The following is a 21,084-nucleotide window of genomic DNA, read 5'->3' as shown; positions in this document are numbered from 1 at the left end:
ATCGGCACGAGAAATGGGAGAATTGTGTGTTCACAGGTCTCTGACCTCTTCTTTGCTTCTGTCCACTAAGTCATCTCCCTGCTGTTGTACTGGCATTAAAAAACTATAATATACTTGAAAGGAAAGCAAAGAAAACTCAGTCTATGGGAGAAGCAAGACCGTTCTCCCTCTCAATGTGCCGTGCCTCCACTCTCTGAAGGGCATCCACTCTTGACCTGAGGAGAGATGCTGATCAGCCACCTAAAAATAATTTGCTTCTGTTGGCTGCTCAGCATCTGGCAACTGTGAGGCGTAGCTAGGAAGCTTTTGTTAATATCTCTTCCATGTGTTTCCTGAGTATTTTTCCAAAGCAGCTTAGTTGTTTGCGATGAGCTCTTATTTCCTAATGCCAGTGACTGCAAGTGTGTGCCAGGGGATAACTGCAAAGCCATGTTACTTTGCCCAGTCACATCATCTGTGTCCACTCCCTGTAATTCCTTGAGAATGACTGATGCGAAATGATGTCACAGGAGCATTGCATGTTTCATAAGGCATGTCAAATAAAACACGCTAGGGGGACAGGCTACCCTTTTCTTCGAACAACTTTTTACTTGTAGATACTGAGTTTGAACAAAGCTATGGTCAGAATAGGCATTTTTACAAAGCTCAGTAAAAGTCCAGTTGTAACGAGGCTAGATGAACCCCTCTTTTCTTCAATTTAGCAACTGTGGATAATTTTCATAGAATCCTAGAATGTCCTGAGTTGGAAGGGACCCACAAGGATCATTGAGTCCAACTCCTGTCCCTGCATATGGCAACTTCACAGTTCACACCATGTTGCCCAATCTCTTCTTGAATACTGACAGGCTTGGGGCTGTGACACCTCCCTGGGGAGCCTGTTCCAGTGCTCCACCACCCTCTGGGAGAAGAACCTTTTCCTGATGTCCAACCTAAACCTCCTCTGGCACATCTTTCTGCCATTCCCTCAGGTTCTGTCATTGGTCGCTAAAGAGAAGAGTTCGGTGCCTGCCCCTCTTCCTCCCCTTGTGAGGAAACTGTAGATCATGATGAGGTCTCCTCTCAGTCTCCTCCAGGCTGAACAAACCAAGTGACTTTAGCTGTTCCTCATACAGCTTCCTCTTCAAACCCTTCACCAACTTTGTAGCCCTCTTCTGGACAGTCTCTAGTAGCTTAATATCTTTTTTATCCTGTGGCACCCAGAACTGCACACAGTGCTCCAGGTGAGGCCGCATCAGTGCAGAGCAGAGCGGGACAATCACCCCCCACCCCAGCTGGCAATGCTGTGCTGGATGCACCCAGGAGACGGGTGGCCCTGTTGGCTGCCAGGGACACTGTTGGCTCACGTTCAACTTGCCATCAACCAGAACCCCCGGATCCCTCTCCGCAGAGCTGCGTTCCAGCATCTCATCCCCCAGTCTGTATGTACAGCCAGGGTTGCTGTGTCCCAGGTGCAAAATCCAGCACTTGCCCTTGTTGAACTTCATGCAGTTAGTGATTGCCCAGTTCTCCAATCTGTCCAGATGTCTCTGCAGGGCCTCTCTGCCCTCGAGAGTGTCAACGGCTCCTCCCAATTTTGTGTCATTGGCAAACTTACTAAGTAATCCCTCAAGTCCTGAGTCTAAGTCATTTATAAAGACATTAAAGAGTGCTGGCCCTAAGATAGATACCTGCAGAACCCTGCTAGTGACTGGTCGCCAGCCCAACGTGACCCCATTTACTAGAACCCTTTGAGCCTGGCCTGTCAGTCAGTTGCTCACCTGCTGTACAGTGTGTTTACCCAGCTGTGTGCTGGACATCTTGTCCAGGAGGATACTGTGAGAGACAGTATTAAAGGCTTTAATGGAATCCAAAAAGATCACATCGACAGGCTTTCCTTGGTCAACGAGGTGGGTAACCTTGTCATAGAACGAAATTAAGTTTGTTAAACAAGCTTTTCCCCTCATGAACCTGTACTGGCTGGGACCAATGACTGCGTTGTCATTCAGATGGTTTTCAATAACTTCCAGAACAATCTTCTCCATGATCTTGCTGGGAACAGAAGTGAGGCTGACAGGCTTGTTGTTGTCAGGGTCACCCCTGTTGCCCTTCTTATAGATTGGGACAGTATTTTCCAGCTTCCAGTCATCCAGAACTTCTCCAGATTCCCAAGGGAGTTGAAAAATCATGGAAAGAGGTCTCGCTATGATTGCTGGATGGATAAAAAGTGATGTGATCTCCTGGATCCCTGGCACAGTGTACAACTGACTCTGAAATCACTGCTGCCATATTTTAACAGCTGCTGTTCACTGTGAATGACAAGTTAAAGCTAGTGGAAGTATGTCTACTTATACTCCTAACACACCTGCATTTGACGTGCAGGTGTGATTTTGTCTGTGTTTCAGGCATTGAGGCAGGTCAGTGATTTCTCCTATGGGTCTACAAAGCACCCGGTTTGAGAAAAAGCTTGTGGACAGAACTGTAATAACGTAATTCTGGCTAGAGCCAAGACACAAACAGCAAAGTCACATCTGTGCAGTTGCTTTGGAGTGTAAAATGTAATTAATTTTGCCCTTTTAAAATGAAGACATTTTGCCTTCTGACTTCCCCTGAATCTGTGCTCAAAGCCTAGAAAAATAAAGGCTTAACAATATACAAGACCTTTAGAAGAGGAGAGAGGAGAAAAAAAGGATTCAATGAAGATAAAGTCCGTTCTCAGAGGAGTCTTGTGATATTGCTTCTGGGAGGGCTTCTCTTTGGACTACAGTACTGGCTATTTAGGAAGAATGAAGAGAGAAGTAGACAAGGGGGTCACTGTTGCACCTGGCCTTTTTCTAGCTTATCTCTTCCTCTCCCACATGTCAAATCTTTGTGTTTGGAATATGGAGCTTGTTCATCCTGGTGGGAGAGTGAGATGACTGGGGAGGAATTTATCATCCTTTTAAAATACTCCATTTCCCGATAATGAAGGCAGTGGCAAACAACAAGTGGAACATTTTCCTTCATGATTAAACCACCATGACAGATTTCTTCCACAAATCTGAAAAATGAATGTTAAAACTGGATTTGATTGAGTCAAAACATCACAAAATTTGAGGTGAAGGGAGAGGTTTGGCAGAAGAAACTGAAGAGTGGGTCAGGTCTTCATGACTCATATCAGTACTTCTGTTTTGTATAGATAAATCAGTATCAGACACTGATAAGATGATAATTGACCTAATAATAGTTTTAAAAGATTTGCAATTTATCTCTTGCAATTCTCTCCCCATGACTTTTATTTTTCTAAGTTGAAATCTATCAAATACTCCCTACTCCTTCACTGGATGGATTCACTCCCCCTTGTTGGACTCCAGTGCTGAACAACTTGCTTTGTTGGACACATTCTCTGCACAGGGAAGAAAACAGCTTGGCCAAGTCTCTGTAAGCTGAATACTGGGCAAGTAATGCATTAGCTGCTGTTTGCATGAACCTTGCTTGCTTTGAAAGTGCCTTCTCCTCAGTGCTTTCTCCCAACTTCTAATAGAAGTTGCCCAACCTCAGAACTGGGTTTCAGATTTATTTCGGTACATAAGCAATATAAAAACCTAAAATATTGAATTAATAAAAGTAAGAAATGTAATAAATAAAGAAATAAAGAAATAAAGAAAATTAGGGGGCACATTACTAGCTGGAGATTTGGAAGAGAGAAAAAAACCCAACAAACCAACACATTAAATATAACTCTATGTGCCTGTAAAGAAGTAAAAGAATTCCTCTGCACCCTGTGGAGAATCTTACAGTCCTTTACTATCTGAGAAGCATGATGGTAAACACCTATGTCAAATCTTTTAAAGCCAGTAGGCATAGTTAACTTGTACTAATCCAGCATAGAGAAGGTGGTTGAAGAGATGACTGGTGTACTTGAAACAGGCATCAGTGTGATCAGTGACTGTCTAGGTGCTTTTTTAGCACTGCTTGTATTCTGATTTATATATTGGTGTGGGTTTGTATCAAAGCAATATTGTAGGTCAAAACCAAGGTGAATGAAAAAGCCTACAGGTGGTTGCAAGTGAGGAACCCTAATAGATATTTTTTATGTCTGAACAAGATATTGTCAAGACAGTCACAAGACTGAAACTAGTGCTTATTTTTAGCAACAGCCTAAGTTCACTACTGAGAAAATTCAGACATAATATAGTGACCAGCAGACTGTTAAATTGAAAGGATGAGGCAACTGATGGAGTGATCATGATCATGTGATAAGCGAGGCCATTCAGAGGTTTGCAAATGAAAATTTATAATCCAGGAACAAAGCAAGCTGGACACAGCTTCAGAGCATGGGCTTCAGATCTGGAGAGGTGCCTGCAGAGACATTTCAGCATCAAACCCCTGCAGAGAGCAGCAACTAAGGCAGTGCTGGGCTGTATGAAACAGCAGGACCAGGAGGAAAGCTTCTCCCTTTGTGGGAGTGCTGCTGGGCTATGACATCCAACCTTAGAGACTTTTGCGAGAGGAAGAATGAGAAACTGGAGACACAACAGAAGAGACACATGCAGGTGATTTGAAAGTTGAAGCATATGCCCTGCAGGTGAAAACAGAAGACTGTCTGGGAGATGATTTGATTACAGTGTGTCTTCATAGGAAGCACATGCAACTGTGAAAAGGCACAGGAAAGGAAAACAGCACAGTGAAAACTTAGCAGCTGATCCTCTACAAATCTGAAGGAGGAACAACTCATTAATGAAGTAGATAAACCTTCAGGACAAGTTAGGAAGTGGATTTGCTGCCCTTTAAATTCTTCAGATCAAAATCCACTGTCTTTCTATTGACAGGTTCATGAGTTTAGTAAGGGAGCGACTGGATGAAACAATGACATGCGATGTACTAGAGGGAATGCCAAATAATCTAGCAGGCCCTTTAGTCCTTAAACTTTGTGAACAGAGTATCTGGAATTTTCTCACTAGCTGGCAGCAGTGGAAGAGGAATGATCAAACCTAATAATGCATTTTTAGAAGTATTAACTTAATATTTCATCCCACCTGAGATACTAATTTAACCAGTACTTGGCTCTGGGGTTGTTGTATGGTACACGTACCCTACTGTCTCATGGCTGTTTGGAAAAATGCAGCAAAGGTTACATGCTTTAGGAGTGTTTCTTGGTGCATATACTCATAAGCAAAGCTGAAGAAACAGATTAATGTTCTTAAACATGGACCGGAGCCTGAAAGTTTCCACATCTGTTTTCACTCAAGCTCGTTACCATAAAATTTAACCTATGCAAAACTTCCATAACTTGTTTTTATATATGTCTGTACATATACAGTACACACAAACACCTGCATGCTCCAGCCAAAGATGAAAATTTAATAAAAATTAAGTACCTGACAAACTGTACAAAATAAAATTCGTTTTCAGCATGTCACTGGGTTTATGTAGATAATTTATTTTGTGTGGAATTTACCTGCATTGTTGTGGATGTACATAAGACCTATAACCAGTAAGACAGGGTTTCCCTGCATTGTTTGGGGGAGTGTCTGTGTGGACAGATATGGAATGGTGGTCTGAAAGTTTGACAGTAGCAGTATAAAAACAAGTCTTTCAAAAATGTTAGGAATGTTTCTTGGTCTGATTCTGGTACATTCCATGGTACTGATTCAAAGAAATGCAAACAAGAACCCTTATCATGCAATTACATATCTGGCCAGAGTTAAATGGTTTCTGAATTACTTATGTGCTAAGACAGTGGAATTTGTAAGGGACTTTTTGAAGATAAATGTTGAAACAGTAAAATTAATGTACATATGTATGTCTGTTATATCTTGTAAGGTGTGGTTCTATATACCATAGACAGGCATTTCAAAATTACATTCTATGGCAGAACTATGGCTTCTCTGTGAACTTTTTTTTTTTTAAATTTGGTTTTCTATACTAGAAATGTCAGGTCCTGCTTTATCTTTATTGTCTTCAGCAGCTTTTGTAGAAAATCTGCCAGATAACATCATTTGTATCCAAACCTTGTGGTGCACTTTTCTTATCATTCTCAAGGACTGACAAAATGGGATTCAGAGATAGGCTCCCACTCAGTTAAGCCACGTGTTTCGCATGCACATGGTGTCTAAGTCAGGGACTTAGGTGGAATAGGGATGCAAGGTGTGTCTGCAAGCACTCCATAGCACTTCAAACAAATATACAGACAGTTTTCATCTTATGAATTTGGTTATTAACACCACTGTAACCACGCCAGCATATGCTGCATATATCTGCTGGGGACTGTGGAGGGCCTGATGCCAGTTTTGCCATAATTGTGCCAGTGGAATCAAAACCTGTGATTTTAATGGGTTTCACAAGTTTTAGTGTTTGCAGCAATATCAGTTTGAGGCTGTGAAAGATCCACCTCCAAGACCTTCACAAATCTGTGTGATCTTTTCAAACACTAAGAGGAAAGCAGAATCCATATTTATGTTTGAGAGGGTTTCCAAGTGAGCACTCTCCAGTCTTCCTGTTGGGTGCTACCGACAGCTTTGTGTAGAGTGCTGCTATCTGGAGACCAAAGATACCCAAAGTTATTAAACACATAAAATACACTGTCTTCAGGTAGCTTTAGGCCTCTAGATGTGTTTAAGGGCACAGTCCCAAGATGAAAGGCCATTATTTGTAAAGATATTCAGGCACTGGTCTCCTCAGTGTTGCAATGCTGAATTGACTAATTCCTCTGTTTTGTTTTAAAAATAACTTGCGATTCAAACTCTGAGACTTCAAAGGAATGGGGGTGCTTAAATCAATGGTGGTCCAATTTCTGCTTGTTTATCCAATAACTTTCTGATGGAAAAATATAAAGAACTGTCACAGAAGAAGAGGAAGAGAGATGCAGCATTACTTGCCCAAATAGGAAGCCAACAGATCAGTGACAGAAAAAGAAAAAAATTCTTTTATTTTCTTTGTTTCAGGTTTGTATGCTGATGAACATGCTACATTTAAAATCAAGTATCATGAACTTCGTATAACAGCTACCTCTTATCACCCTATTAAAACAAGAACTAACTTGTCCCCAGTACAGCCCTTGGTGAATAACTTCATGGTTGTGTAAGATGTGGTAAACTTGAAGCAAAGTAAATGTAAGGAAAAAAAATGTCCAAAATTGCATAGAAGGTTTTCCTGCCTCCTTTTCTATTGCTGTTGACAACAGATCACATGCCATCCGTCACCTGAGGCCTATCATGAAAGATTTAAAAAAACCCCAAACCTCTGTTATTAATTTTGAAGATGAGAATGTCCATAGGAAAGCCAGTTTTATAGATGAAGACTAGACAGGATAAAATCACATGAAGCATTATTCCATTTAGATTTTATTCTGTTCAGTCAGTCACATCATTCATCCCCTTTGAGACAGATGTATTTTGCAAGGGCTATTTTAGGTTCCAAAATCTATGCCTTTATTCTGGCTTTTATATCCTGTCCTTTTCTCTCTGTGTGTCTAAGAGATTACTTTATTAATTGTAAAGAAAACATCCTTTAGGGATTAGACTAAACCATTTTTTTTGCAACCACTGAGAGAGGGCATTTTAGATGGCATCCAGTGACATTCATAATACAGCTTTTGATGGTCTGAGATCTCATCTATTCTGCTCCCCTGCAAGAATAATATTCTGACAAAAGTAGACCATACCTGTGTCACAAGATTGATGATGGAATAAAGAAACTGCCTCTCTAAACTCTGAAACTTTGTGGAATATGGAAGACTTTTGTATAAGCTCTAGGGAGAAAAAAAAATCTTTTGCTGGTATATGTCTCATTTCTGTTAAGAGAGTTTGCCAGGGTAGTTTCACTAGTAAATCTTCTCTAGGCTAGGCGAGGCCGGTAGGTTGGGCCCTCTACACTTGTCTTGACTTAATGCATATGGAGAGTAATTAGGGTTGCAAAGTGCTATTGCTATATTGGCATGATGCTGTATCTCGAGAAAATTTTCTAATGGGCACTAGACTGATCTTATATGCCAGTACTGCTTCCAGTCTGCTTGTCTGTTCTGCCAGGGTATTTCGCTGCACTGGTGTTATGTTGCAGCAGTTACTCGGCTGGGCACTCGCGATCACTCACCATATCCATGTGATCCCCTTTTAGACTTGCATCTGTTCTTAGCCGATTTACTTCATTTCAAAGATCAATGTTTCAGCAGCATAGTGTGTTCCCTGGCTTGGAAAATTGAATTTTCAACCATTGAACAGCATGATCGGTCTCATTTTGCTTGAGACGACTTGCTGTTAAAAGCTTAACGGAGAGCACTTGGTTTCTCAGCAAAGATGGAATTCTCTTCTGGATGTGGGTGGGGAAATGGATTATATATGAATATAATGAAAAGGTGTTATGACAACTTGCATGCCAGGCCTATAACTGCTGTTGAATAGATCACAAGAGCTCTTTGCTTTACTTAACACAGCACAAACTGGCTGTCTGGCACTTAAGGGCACATAAAAGGCTGTGTTGGGTGTAGTAGTTCCAGTTGCAGATGCACTGGAATGGTGGAAAGACAGACAGGAGGTGAAAAACTAACTCATTCTGACTATAATTACTTGTGTTCATATGGAGATCGTGTGTGGATTAAGAGACTATATAATAATCAGTGTGTATGGAAGGAGTAATATGAAAAAATGATGGGGAAATAACAGTAGAACTGTTCCATGGAAATTCAAGATTATTGTGCTGTTTATTTCAATGGGATTTACATTTTTATCCTTTGTATATGGGTTACAGTTAACCCCACTGCCAAGATGTGTTCTCAGCTTTAAGGACCTAAACTGTCCTACTGACATGGAGTATTTGTGCAGACGAAGCCGAGCCTATTCCTAAGGCTTTGCCAGACCACAGTTTTACTCCGTGACCTGTCCACAGAGGAATAACATGTTTTTCCAGCTTAGGAATTAGACCCTCATCCAGAAGATGGCTATCAGAGGTCCAGGTTCTGCTTATTTTTATATACAATGCCATTGTACTAGCTTAGGTGTCTCCTGCCCCATTCTTGTGTCTAGTTTTGTTTGTTTGTTTTCTTCTAGTTTTCCAGCACAGCAGCTTGCTGCTCCTTTAGTTGGGCAACTACAACTGTTTGTGAAGTTGCATGGGAAGCTGCATCACTGAAATGACCCAGGAAAAAAAAAAACATTCCAGAATGAGAGCATCTTTACATCTTGATTTGGCATTTTGCCCTGTGAAATCAACACATTAATGCCCATATAGCTCCTTAAAGGCACAGAGAAAACTACAAAAAAAAATTAAATTATTTTTTAAAAGCTCATTGCTGATAGAACTCTCACTACAACTCCTCAGAGAGACCACACCTATACTACAGCAAAAAGTATTTGTAATCATGCTCCAAAGATGACAGCTATAGCCTTGCCACCCGGAGGATGAGTTTGACCCATTTTCTTTAACAGAGAGAAAGCTCTTGTGCCCTTCCTTCTTCTAATTTAAGAATAGCTCAGCTTGTACCCAAGAGGGATAGGCTTTAATTCGGTTGACTCAAGTTTTCAATGGCTTTTCTGTCTTGCATTTCTTCTGCCTAAACATAGAAGGCGCTCTTACACCGCTGTCTGCAGCTGGGAAAAGCCATTCCTAGAGCTAAACGTTGTTTGAACTGTTGGTTTTGACCGAGTAAAGCAGTAAGTGGTCCTACCCCAGGACACAAAGCAAAGCTGATAACAAATAAGCAAACACATTGCTCTGTATTTATGCAAAGGTAAATACCTTTCTGCAAAGGTAAATAAAGTTATTTACGTTTAGAGAAAGAAAAAGTCCATGGAGACATAACATGATAAAAAGCTGAGTAGCTATAAACCATGATGTCTTATCCATGCAGGATAGATTGGTCTGATACTTTGAGCTTTACACAAGTCTTTATGAAAGGCAAAACCACCTTTCCTAAGCAGACCTCATAAGTGCAGGTGTTTCAGAATAGATTTTGCATTGTATGAAATCCTGCCCACAATCGAAACAGGTTTTGAACTGTCCAGATTGGCTACTTGCACTGGTTTGAATTGTCTGAAATTGTTTTGATAAGCACATGCACATGTATGTGTATACATATTCATGTACAGGTACATATGCATATATAACTATATGCATATGTATGTATACACTGAAATATAACCCTTACACCCATCATGAGAACAGTAAAAAAATAAAAATAGGTTTGGGCTAGTTTTAACTTGTGATAAATCTTGATTTGCTCTTAACTTACATGGTTTGGAAAAGCAGGTGATAAGGCACCTCCTGCTCTGCTTCCTGCTCTCCTGGGACACACCCTGAATATCTCCAGAGATCAGACAGTTCCATCAGTGACATCCCTCCACTGGAAGATGTAGCTAGGGGCTGAATACACCGAACCCTTTCTTGCTGAAGCAGAAAGACTCCTCTTTGATCTCTTATTCCTAGCTCTTCAAAAAGGAAGTTGCCATTCTGCTTTGTAGGCTTCACCTCTGGTCTCTCTCAGGACTGGATGTGAAGGCAAGATCACATCTAGTATCCCATCCACACAGGGGAAAATTTGAACATCTGTGGAATTGGCACAGAGAACTGTTATAAACAGAAGAGCTATTTGTCACACTAGCGGGCTATATCATTGAATACCATCAAAATCTGGCAGGGAAGTAATGGAAAATGCGTTAAATGTCATTCTGCCTTTCCATAGCTTGTCGTTATGTTTTTTCATCAGAGACAATAGAAAAGTTCAGCATATTTTGGCATTACTCAATACTTGCTGTATAATTACAGGGGCATGCTCAGGTATACTGATCTTTTTTGGTTTACTCTCATTTTCTAGGAAAATAAGAATCTAATGTACAGATTCGAATCTTGGAACATATCAAGTATATGCACCTCTTTGGACCATCTAATCTTTTTACATTTATTTGGAGTCTTTGAAAAGAAAGCGGTGTGTGAGCTAATTAGCAGCTGAACAAAAGTTTCAGAGCAAAGCTGTTTGTGAAATGAATACAGATCTATATAAATGACGAGGGCAACAATACAGGAGAACAAACCAAATGAGTATACCACATAAACAGAGTGTTTGGATTATGCCAGTGAGAAACACCACAATGGAGCTCTTGCATTGCTCTTCTGATAAGGTATTGAACTAAATCAAAATGGACCTCACTCCTTAGGCACTAGTGAAGTGAGGAAATTTTCTTATACAGTGAATTTTTTTCATTGTCGTAAAATGGGGAAACAATAAACATAGGTATTAATCTCTTGCATTGTAGCAAAGCTATGGAGGACAACAAGAAGATAAACCTAAGCATACCTGGGGGGGCGGGCAGGGAGTGGGCAGGGGGAAAGGTTTTAAATATTAGGATCTGGTTGTGTATTTTCTAATGTTTTTAGATTTTTCAACTTCATCTTCCCAAAATATGCGGTGAGAGCACACTTTATAAAGCAAGAAACCCAAACAAATTAATGCTTGTTCATATGACTCCAAGAGCTCGTGTTATCACAGAAAAAGCACAGCATCATGAGATTCATAACAGCATTTGCAAAGCTTGGTCACACTGGGTCATGTGAAGTTGTGACCTTGACACATTGATCAGTGGCTGTTGAGTGCAGAGGAAGCTGCCTGCATGTCATAATCATCAACTTTTTATTGCAGAAAAGGGTTTTTAAAAGCTTACAGTGGAATCTAAAGAAACATAATTATTAGATTGCTTTTTTTCTAAGAATATGCATTTGTGCCATGTGCTTAACTTCAATCTACATGCCAACAGCGTTTTGATGATATGCTCATTTTGCTCAGTTGTCCATAACAAATACTTTTAACTTGAGGTGTTGATTTTCCTCATGCATCACATTTTTTGACATTATTCTAAAGACCAGGAAAGAAATTTTTAAAAGGCACAAGCTGTAGTTAAGGAGCTCATTGCCAATGCAAAACCTGTGAAAAGTAATTGTGTAAGTGCCATTTTTATTTTTGGAAACGTCTGGAGAGATTGTAAACCATACAGTAGTTTCTGGCAGAGGTCAGGACAACCTCATTTGTTGTTGTTTTGTTGCACCCATTCCCCTATAGAGAGGGTTAAACAGTGTGTGTTCTTTGGGTATCTTTATGAACGGCAAAATGCAGCAGGCTAGTGCAGGAACAGTTGTGAACACTGTTGCCAGTGTGTGCTGTAAAACAGATTGTGTGAGCTTGTTGTTAAAGGAAACATTTCCATACTCCTGCTAGGCATAGGCTGATGGACCCTGAATTATAATCCAGTATTATGGAAGAGGGTGTGGGCCATGGAGGCAGATGCTACTGTCTTTCAGCAACTTCTGACTAAAAATGTTTTGAGTGTATTGATAACTCTCTTCTACTACGTGTTTGTAACCTGAAAGAGTGATATATACAAGTGCTGTACTCCTATTCCTACGGTTTTCATAAAGCCCTAAGTTTTAGCATCCATCAAGAGATCCTGGATTTGTCCATCTTCACCTGGCTGGTTTGGAGGGAAAAGAAGTGTCTACCAGTGCTGTTGGGATATAGACACATTTCTTTACTGGCTCCTTTTCAGCAATTGGCTCTGCGCTTAACAGCTGATTTTCCTTTCTCCTGTGTTGTGTCTTGTGCCTGTTTGCATCACATGATGCTGCTGACCTGTTTTTCTTGCTGCATCCTGCTGAATTCAACACCTAAAGAATAATTTCATTAATGACTTCGGACACATCTAGACAAAGAAAATAAAAACGTGCATCCAGCTAAAAGTACCAAAGAAAGAGGAGAAAGGAAGATGCATTTATTACTCCTTTCCAGCTCTGCCCACATCCCATTACTCAGAAATGTTCATTTGTGCCCTGTTTCTCATTCATACGAAGCTCTCTTTGGTAGAATTTTGTCTGGGGACAGGATTTTTCCTTTCCCTGTTGCTTATGTGGACCTCTCAGACCTCTCAGAAGAGCTTGGAGGAAGTAAGAGTGGCATAAACAGAGCTGGTATTGGGCCCTTAGTGCACTCCCTGGGAGATGAAAAGAAGGGAATACTGAGCTCGGTCTTCTGAGGTGATGCTTTCTCATCACAGAAAATTTCCCTCTGGCAGTAAAGAGTGACAAAATTAGTTCTCCCCCCAAGGCAGTGGACAGGCACTAAGAAAGGGTGGTGCACTGCCTAAAGAGAGCAATTGACCCTGCGTGGCTTCACTGTCGCTGAGGCAGTGCACACCAGGCACACTCAGGTTTTTGTCCACACGTCCAGTGGCTGGCAAGGATGCTGCCCACTGTGAGGCTTCCCGTGCCTGGGACTGAAGGGGCAGGAGAGCTTTTTCACTCTTCATCTGTGTGTCTGTTGATGCTCTTTGCAATGGATGGGACAGTAAATAGGACCCAGCTGTGTTTTCACACAGAGGACAGCTGAAAAGATTTGGGCCTCCCAGGAAGCAAAAGCTGAATTTTGTTGAGGTGAATGCTGCCTGCAGCGCCAGTGCAGACGGGAGATGTTTGGCTCCAGACAGGCGGCACAGGTTAATGTCACTAAAACATCCTGAAGTACTATGGGAAGTTCTGCTCAGCAGTCTGGAGGCAATGGCAGTCATCGCTGACCTATAAACAGGATGAGGGAGCAGCAGCAGCAAAGTGGAGAGACAGTCGCTGGCGCTACGTTGACAGGCAGACACATAAACAAAGCAAGAGAGGAAGCTCTGTTTATAGCTGGAAAAGAAATCCCAAACTATAGGATGCAAATGATGGACATACATGTCTATAAATAGCTACAAAAGCATAATGTGACTTAAAAGATTTAGTTGTGCCACAAAGACGCCACCTCTATACTTAGAATGGACTGCAGGCACTTATTATTTTTTATTTAAATGATTTTTTTTTTCACATATTTAGTATTACTTATTATGCTTTAACCGGGCTTTTTAAATACAAGAAATTTTGCACAAATCAAACAATAACCTTATGTTCTTTATAAAAATGAAGAGGCTAAAAAAAGTTGAGAGGTTGCTGGACTTTTCAAACAGTCACCTAAGAGACCCACTTAACAGTAGTTCGGTGTTTGGGTGTGAAATTGTGCTTTATTGGATTAATAATACTTTGGAAGCCAAAGGCTGAGGAGAATATAAGCAATATTTTGTTGGGCTTTTGATTGTGTTCTCAGGGTTTGAGGATATTAAGCAGAAGGCAAGTGAGAGTGTCATTACCCAAACATTATTCTGCCAGAGGAAATGTGCATGAGAAACAATCTGTGTGCAAACACTCCCAGGTGCAGGAAGGGATCTTCTTTCAACCTTTACACATAGGTGGTTAGAGACCTTCACCTCCTGCTTTTGCTGGGCTACCAGATAGAACTCCATATGTTTTCTGGATTCGGTTCAGTGGGATTTTGCATCAGTTGTGGTAGTTAAGAAAGTTGTGAACAAGAATATGTCAAGATGCATTTATTGCAAATTGTTTTTCTGCTGAACTAGAAGTGGTGATATAATGCTGACAAGGTACACGTACTTAAAGCATTTGTGGATGTGGTCATTTGTTTCTTAGTGGAGTTATTTATGTGGTATAAAAGAAGAATTGTGTTTAGAAAACCAAACAGTCACTGGGAATAAGATGCCTACTGGCGCTTTTTTACCAGATAGCAGTTCAGTGACCTTTGAGGAATTTTGTCTAGCAGTCCTACTATGGGTTGCTATACTTGTAGTTTTTAAATTTCCATTTTCATTTGTAGCACTCAAACTGCTTTCACAATGGCTTTTCTGGCTTTTCTAAAAAAGCTAATGAGTATTATTGCTTATACACACAACATAAAAACCTGTGTTTAGTACTTCTGACATTGTGTGTGAACATGAATACTTGGTTTAAGGAACAAATACAATTAGCAGCTGTTTTATGTTACTGTAACCTGCTGCATCAGACTTTGTCTCACAAAGTAAAGGAGAGGTAGAGATTTTCATGCCCTCAAATCACCTGGCCTAATAGATATTGCATAGCAATTTCAGTTTCATTTGGTGTGGCATTGTAATTTCCAACTTGACTGTCAGACTCATTTCTTTCATGGCAGGGCATTCTGTGATTTCTGCACCGTACAACTTCACAACTGAGTTTCTTTACTAAAGTTCAGAGAAGAAAGTCAGAACCTCTGAAGCAACGTGGTTCTCTGGCTTACAAACATCCTCAAACTGTCAAATTTTTCTTTCATGGCTGCAGGGTCAGCCTAAGAAGAAGCAAGGTTTTCATTGATAGATCTCTATAGGAGTTTAAACACACAAAAAAATAATGTTAAGTTAACATACTTTTTTACAATCATCTTCTTTCTAACTAGAGGAGAGAGTTTTGCTCTGTCCTGGCAGAACTTTTGGAACACAATCTGCCCAGAAGGCATGAACCTTCACAGCCTACCCACAGCTTGGTCTTCAGGACAAAGGCAAATGCCTTCTTTTCCTTCTCTGAAGAAAAATGAAAAATCAAACAAACAATCGTGGAGCAGTTTTGATTGGAGCGAACACAGTTTCTCTTTTCCTGTCTGGGACAGCGAGAATGACATGATGCATCAAACTATGGCCTACAACAATATATATAACTCCTTCTAGCAACATAGCACCAGTGCTGATGGAAGTGGCTATTTCAGCTTTTATCCTCCAGGGAGCTGCACTTTGAAAGGTACGTTTTCCTCACTGTTTTCAAAAGCATAAACTATGAGAGCTTCATAAAAACATGATCATCATACTCAACTCCAGCTTCTGCATAGGTGTTAGAGGGACCTGTTTTTGTTGAGACCTCATACTTGCTTGAGGTCAAGAGGCTTAATCCAGCATTCCTGAAATTCAGGGACCACACAGAAACTGGGGAAAGTTCAGTTTCCCCAGGAAGAACTCATCTTGGAAGGAATATACTTGTGATGATGATCACTGAGGCCCTCCTGCAATACCCATCTTACAATAAAGGAAAACTCTAATCAGAGCAGGCATTGAAACAAAAGCAAAACCTGCTCTGGTCAAGTGAAGTGTTTTTGTTAACTGTCAACCCAGCAATGAGAGTGATTGGTCATTGCTATTTGATTTTGGCTTGCTTTGTTTTAAACTGTTTTTAACAATTGTCTTCACTGGTTTGCTCCAACAGGGAGACTTCTGTTCTCTTTTCTGCTGACCAAAGTGTGATTTCATGTGTTAAAACCCACTGGCAGTTACGTGCTCAGCAATGCAGTCACTGCTGTGTAAGTCCCCTCCCTTAGGTCAGATGTGTTTACCTCCAAGTGCTATTTTCCTTACAGCATTCAAGGGACCAAGGCTTAGTCCAGGAAGTAGAAGGCCACTACCACAGGCACCAGTGTTCCACACCAACCAAACACAGCTTGCAGAAGTGTTTACATGGCATGTAAGAGTTTCAGGTGCAACTTCTAACTCTAACATCTCTCTGGTGCTTTCTGCATTTTATCCAGTATGTTAGTAATAAGCTAGTGGCATTTGGCTGGATCATGAGTCGCATGTGACAAGTGATCTACGGGGAAGTTTATCAAAGATACAATTTGGCAGGTATTCCCCTGCTATGAAGCGCTTGAACTTTTTGAGATGTTGCACCAAGTCCCGGCTTGTGACTTCTGGCATTTCTTGCCCCAGCTCTGTATTGACCAAGTTCTTTTCTGAAGAGCTCATCTGGGCATGGGGTCTCTGGGTGCTGAGCATCTCTGAATAGTTCTGGCACATTTCTCATTTCTAAGCTATCTATTTGAACCAGGCCATGTTTGGAGAGTTAGACTGACCACTGCTTTAAAACAATTTCTGTTGCTCTGCTGTTAAAAAGGAACATTTCCTTTGCAATGCAGATGTAAACTGTGGCATTTGTAGCACACTTAGCACTTGTGTTAATTCCCTATTTGTCATTGCATTTGCATTCATTGCCTTAAGCTGTCTTAGAAACCTAAAAATTTGAGCAAGTCTCAAGAAAATGCTTTGAAAATCTATAAAAAAATTTATTTTCTGTTTTTTTCATTTAGAGGAGTTGGTTGTTACGTGCTACTCTGCTCGGTGGATGCGCGCCTGGCTACAGTAGGTTAAAAGGAAATCAAGGGTGGTGCTGCTAACATTCCACCCTCAGCTCCCTATTCACCTCCCTATTCATCCACCCTTGCATTTGAACTCAATCGTTTTACCCGCCCACCTATTTTCCATGTGAAATTGTGCTAATGGAGATCTATCCCACAACACACAGACAGACTTGAGCTGTTTTTGTAATTTCCAAATTTCTTTTTCAATTTCAAGTGTTTCCGACTTGTGAAAACCTGATTTGGATCAATATCCAGACACCATCCTCAATTCAAGGATCATGCCACATATAAGTAAGAGGCTGATTATGCATCAGATCTAAACTTTCTTGTGTTTCAGGGACATTAGATACCGGTATTTTGGTATAATTCTGTGTCTACCAGGAAGGAAAGGGCCAGGAAGGGAGCTGATAATGGTTTGAATGGAGTAGGACCTTGGTCATCCATGTCCTGTGTGCCCTGCAAGATCTGCACACCCATTAGCACTGACAAAGCATTAGAGGTGTGCCTGGCACCAGAGAGAGGTCAGGCCTTTCAGGAATATTTGCCGTATTTTTATATCACGTCACCTCCTACTTGTATCTTGGCAGAACTAGAGCGATGCAGTGTAACACCAGGTTTTACACACCTTGTCTACATTTCCCTCTTCCAAAGGTCTTCCACTTCCCCTTCTCAGCTCAAGCTTCCCTTTCTTTTGTCTTTTCCCTTCAGTTTCACCCATTTTCCTTCAGGAGTTTTCAACTCTAACTGGATTTAACATGCTGAATGTTTTCTGGTGCTGAGGACTATAGCAGCCCTCACTTCAGTGTGCAGGAAAGGAGGTAGGCAGAGGGAATAGCATCACTCATTATGTTCAGAAGTCAGCACATGCCTGTGTATGTGCAGGGGACAACACAGACTGAGCTCCTTTTCTTTCCTCTGCTTACCATGACCTCATGTTTTATCTAATTCCTGGTGTTAGAGACTGTCCCAGCTCTTAGGCTGCAGGTTTATTCTCTCTCTGTTCCTCATCCAACAAATATTTAATTCATCTGTGCAAAGTGGAATTACTTCAAGAAGAGCTGCCCTTTATTGTCTGTTTAGAGTGTTCACTGAGGACATGCAATCTTAGGTATATTTTCAGACTGAGGAAAGACCCTAAGTCTAGGTAAGTGCCCCTCAGCTACTGGTAGGGTGGTTGTGCAAGGGGAAGGTCCTTGTGTGGTCACTTTCAAACACCTGCCTGTTGGGTTTCTGCCCTATTACTACATCTTAGGGAGCTAAAGGGTTGTTTAGACACAAGTAGTCTTGGGCTTGCTTGGTTTTTTACATATCTGGAGAATTTAACTGCTAGAGATGTAGGAAGCAGCTGGAAGAAGTACTGGGGACTTCACATGTCTCCAAGCTCAGGGGACAGGATCTCGAGGAGACAACAGACAGGTCCTTTTGTAGATCCAGTGCACGGTGGAAGAAAAGTCACGTCATCCTTCCACAGTTAACTTGGAAAACTGTCTCACTAAACTATACACCCTCCTATAGCTGTTTCTGGGGCAGATGAATAGAAGAGAACAGAAACAATGGCAACTGCAACAACTGAATAAATTGTATTCTGACACAAGGCCTAGACTTCAGAAACATTTACTCCATCCTTAAATCTCTCAGCTTTCATCCTGACCCTCTCCCTTGTTCACCTAGCAGAGCCCCAACTGTAAGTGCTGAAATACAGCAGCAACCTGTCATACCTCAGCTCTTTCTGCAGAAATGCCAAATAACGTTTATTTTTCAAAAAACTCTTAGGTGCAAAAGCCTTAGCTTAAGTATGGTTCCTTAGTCTGACACTTGGCCAGTTGTTTAGTGCTTATAGCTATAGGAGGGTATTTCGTTGTCAAAGGAAGTATTTAAAAACTTGACAAACATTTAACCAAAGAATGTGATGTAAAAACAAAAAATTGAACCAAACGCATAATTTAGGGACTGTCAGCCTGTTCTGTGAAGTTTTGGTGCAAATTTTATTCTACTTGTTAACAAAGCCATAGTTCAAAATATGCTTGCCATTTCTTTCTACGGAAGTGTGAAGTGTTCATTATTAAATTGGCTTGTGCATCTTATGAACTTGGCACATCTTATTTCGAAAGGGCAAGCTTTCCTCAGAAACCCATTTTCCATTGCATGCTGTAAATATAATGTTCCTAGCAAGTCTCTTTTGTCATGACAACCTGCTCTTACAATGGATACTGAAACTATTAGGATAAAATAAAAACTGACTGGTTTTGATCAAAACTGTTAAAGCTGAATTGAGGTGATTATTGTTGTTAGTCTCATTTTGAGACAGATTTTGTGCCTCCTGACTCACTTAATGTGAAAGACCTCTTAAAGTCTCTAGCAGGTGGCACTTTACAGCTTCCAACAGAAACAATATTTTGTGTCTTCAGTGAGATGAGCATATGGATAAAAATTGAAAAATCAATATATGGTCTTCCTTCCCTACTTCCTTCCTTCCTTCCTTCCTTCCTTCCTTCCTTCCTTCCTTCCTTCCTTCCTTCCTTCCTTCCTCCTTCCCTTCCTTCCTCTCTCCCTCCCTTCCTTCCTCCCTTTCTCCCTTCCTTCCTCCCTTTCTCCCTCCCTTCTTCCCTCCCTCCCTCTCTCCCTCCCTTCCCTTCCCTTCCCTTCCCTTCCCTTCCCTTCCCTTCCCTTCCCTTCCCTTCCCTTCCCTTCTCTTCCCTTCCCTTCCCTTCCCTTCCCTTTTCCTTTTCCTTTTCCTTTTCCTTTTTTCTGTCTTTTCTGTCTTTTCCCTCCTTCCTTCTCTGCCTCCCTCTCCTTATCTCTTTCTATTCTTTTTATATATGTTTAGGAGAAACTTCCTGAAGGTTTCCTGACCCTCTATCACACAAATCACAGAGAGAACCCATTGGCTGCCTTTTCCCTGATTCACTGTGGCATGCAATACTCATCTCTCAGACTCTGTTGTACAGTCTCATGGAGGCCACGGTTAACTTTGGCAGGCATTGTATCAGTGACTCAGTCTGCCCTGGCCCCAAATCAGAGTAGAAACAGGAATGTCAGGCCCCTAAATTAGAAATGATAAAATGATGAAAATGGAGAAAGGGGTTAAAAATATTTATTCTGGGTAGGATTCAGAGAAGCCTCTGACCTTGGCCTCTTTGCTTACTGGAGAGGACACTGTCCTCAACTTGATTATGAGATAGAGCTGAAATGCAATGTAAAAGTGATTCCAAATATCTGTTGCCAGGAAGCAGATGACATACTAAATTGCTCTGTAGATTGAGTGCTTAATTCAGCGATTTCCTGCTGCAGGAGTTGCCAGCATACAGCCATTTTGTCTTTTTTGGCAAAGCAGTTGCTTTTGGACGACTGTCTCCAGCAGTCTTTCCTATGCTTCCTGTTGTAGGAAGGCCTGTTTCCTGCCGCGAGATTCCTGATTAGGCTCTGCACTATTTTAATCTGCAAAATGCCTGTGTAGCAGGTTGCTTCTCTGCATTTGATACTGATTTGTGGGAAGTGAAGCCAGATCACAGTCTGGCCACAATAGAGCATCTGAATCCTTTGAGAAATCTAAAAAAAATGCTGTAGCTCGACTGAACAGAACTGATGCTTAAAGTAGTATTCAGAGGTACAATGGAGATCCAAGTATTTATTTTTTTAGTGAAGTTTCACTCTGTCTGTTTATTTTGGTTTTGGTAACCAGGGCCTATAAGCATCAGACTGTCTTTTTGAAGTATCTCCCAAAGTTAGTTTTCTTCCTTTAATGTTCATGGGGTCTCCTGGTCAGATCCTTTGTACTTCTATAGAGATTAAGATGTTTTCCATCTCCTACTCGGTATATGGTAGACTTAGACTTTTGGCTCTGCTGGTAGTGGGGGTGGGAATACAGTCCTGACACAAATGGGAAGATTTTGCAGCCACAGGACTTCTTTTCACAGCGGACTGTGTGCTCAACAGCTGGTACTAAAAAGGAGTAAAACGCCTTTGATCCATCTCCTGTAGACACAAAAGTGAGGTCCTATTCTTGGTCTCAACAAACTATGAGATAGTATTGCTCAGGTCTCCAGATACTTCTACTGCACACTTACAAACAGCAAGAAAAAAATTAAAGTTTTGTCCTGACTGCTATTGGTAGCATGGACATGGAAGGGGACTTG

Source organism: Caloenas nicobarica, chromosome 3 (genome assembly GCF_036013445.1).
Source record: "Caloenas nicobarica isolate bCalNic1 chromosome 3, bCalNic1.hap1, whole genome shotgun sequence".
NCBI classification, from domain to species: domain Eukaryota; kingdom Metazoa; phylum Chordata; class Aves; order Columbiformes; family Columbidae; genus Caloenas; species Caloenas nicobarica.
The sequence above is the reverse complement of the archived record's forward strand: the minus strand, read 5'-3'. Positions refer to the sequence as shown.